The sequence below is a fragment of the Engraulis encrasicolus genome, chromosome 3 (assembly GCF_034702125.1).
Source record: "Engraulis encrasicolus isolate BLACKSEA-1 chromosome 3, IST_EnEncr_1.0, whole genome shotgun sequence".
NCBI lineage: Eukaryota > Metazoa > Chordata > Actinopteri > Clupeiformes > Engraulidae > Engraulis > Engraulis encrasicolus.
In genome coordinates, this window is record NC_085859.1 from 28,333,472 (window position 1) to 28,335,971 (window position 2,500).

Here is a 2,500-nt window from a genome sequence, read left to right on the forward strand (position 1 = left end):
GTCCAAGTCCAAGTTGTACCCCAGCCAAGTCAAGTCCAAGTCTCATTTTTTTTTCAAGTCCTTAACAAGTCACAAAGGGATTTTCTATTTGCATAAATCATTAAGTCATAAATCATAAATCATCATAAATTCATTAGTATAATAATGAGACCTGAGTAAAAAGATGACAATTTCTAAAACAGTTGCTGAGAAATCAGTCTAAACCAAACTACTGCTTGTGCTGTGTATGTAAAATGTCATTTAATTTCATATTTTTATACATTTCATGTGAATTTGTACTTAAACAAAGGAGCAACCATATGCCAAATATTTACTGTCCAGTGGGCAAATAGTCCTGTTTGCATGCATGCGTGCGTATGTGTGTGTGTGTGTGTGTGTGTCCGTTCCATCAACTGCAGAAGACCGGTCATATCTAGTCAAGGTTGTATACAGACTCTAGCATCATAACGCTAAGGGCAGGGCTCTATGGTTAACTTTTTCACTAGGAGCACAGGGCCACAGCTTTGGCTGGGCCCAGGACCAAAAACTCTGAATGCACCCCCTAAATCCACACCCCCGAAACTACAAGCCTTGACTGTTTTAAGACCGTTTAATTTAAATGAGGAAAAAAATAGACTAAGCCAGGGATGCTGAGGTGGTCACGGGGAAAGTTTTTTTCAAGACATTAGGGAGGCATATTACACTTCCGACCTGAAAACACGGATTCACGCTTTCATACAGCCGAGGCTACTATGTGTGAATTTACCCACAAAGGCCAAGGGTTAAAGTAGTTCATGTCTTACAGGTGCTACCCAACCCCCCCTCTCTTTACTGTAGTGTACCACTCGACTAATGTAAACATTTTGGTTTGGCTTTAAAAGATGCCATTTTCCCTAAGGTACCATATTAAGCTCACCATTCTCATCAAGATGTACAGCAGGGGTAATCAATGAAAATACTTTTTTTTTGTATTCCTCCCAGTGTGTGTGTGTGTGTGTGTGTGTGTGTGTGTGTGTGTGTGTGTGTGTGTGTGTGTGTGTGTGTGTGTGTGTGTGTGTGTGTGTGTGTGTGTGTGTAAGGGGGGAGGGGGGATACACATGTGAGGTAGGATGATGAGTTAACAGCACAGCTCAGCAGGAAGCCCTGTCTCAGGGTTCACTTTATCTCATTATCTGTAAACCAAAAGCTGACCACTGACAGTGAACCCACCAATGAGCGCATGGTGCGGCGCACTATATGCTATCTGCTGTAGGCTATGTGCCAACAGTATTTAGCCTAGTAGACAATTGCCCACATGGGCTAAGAAATGAGGACAAATTTAGGCCTAGTTAGTTGAATTAAATTCCTGATAATTGTTGAAGCTGTATCGGCATTGTCGCTTTCCCCCTCACATTCTCGCCGCAATGACCCATCACGAAACATTTTACTGCGTCAAAGTCCGCGCTAGAACATTCGTTTGCAGGATGGTCATCCACGTCTTGTTATATTAGCCTACTAGACTTCTTCTCGGGGCTTATTCGCCTGCACGCTGCCGTAGTCTGAAATAATGCAAATTAGGCCTAAACGTGTCGTGAGAATGTCAGTTAACGAGCCAAACTTGTTCTGCGCTTCTACAGTATAGGAAGAAGTACGGTGTATAATGCCCTATCCAACATTTCGCTCTCATTTTTTCTCTAAGTTGATGAATCTGCCCTGTGCCGTTTGGTGTGCCGCTTGCAGTAGGCTACTATCAAGTTACTGAATGCCCGAGGTTTGCAGTCAGTCACGTCAAAATGTGTCGCATCGTTGTCTGCGCCTCTCACCCTCGTCTCGCTGTCCTCCCTCTATCGCCCTCCCCTCCCCCACAAAGTCACTTGTATGCTGTTCATGCATCTTCAGAAAGAATAAGTTCACCACCGTGCACGTCACAGATTGTAGCCAAACAAAGTTCTGGTTCTATGTTTCCTGATTTTTGTTTAGGCTTATTTGGAAAGCAGGGTTTAACATGCCAGTTCTCCAGTGCTTGCGTCGTGCTGCTCTAACCTGTCATTTCCAAGTAACGGCAATTGTGACTCCAAACTTCCAAAATTACCAACCAAAACATGTTTTAACTGTGAGAAACGTAATATAAGATTGAGTCGACACCATGAGATACAAGTTTCACGAGCGCAAGGACTGGGATGGGAGCAGTGCGAGATAGGTTGGGCACAGGGCGCTTTATCCACGGGAAACCGAGCCATGCATGTCTCGCGCCGCTCAGCAATAGCGTGCGTCGACTTGCGTTTCTTTAGCCATGGACTAGACGCATTGAATGTGCCCAGTGAGTTACTCTGTGAAATAGCGTCCTGATGCCCATTTAATAAGGTTAAAAATAGGCTATTAAAGGAAACGTTTAAACTTTGACTCTAACCCACTATAAGCGTGAACGTATGCCAGCTGTCTCCTAACTGGAGTCCCCTCAACTTGCCGGTCACATTTCTTTCGTCAACACGAATGGCGGAAATTTCCCAAAAGCAAATGCATGCTTATTGCGCAATGCTCC

The 2,500-nt window shown here is 44.1% G+C and overlaps 1 protein-coding gene across 1 annotated transcript in view; it reads right to left on the reverse strand.

The window, feature by feature from the left end:
* Positions 1 to 2,500, reverse strand: part of msh3 (mutS homolog 3 (E. coli)) — a 91,042-nt gene that overhangs the window by 41,427 nt on the left and 47,115 nt on the right. The window lies entirely within an intron of this gene.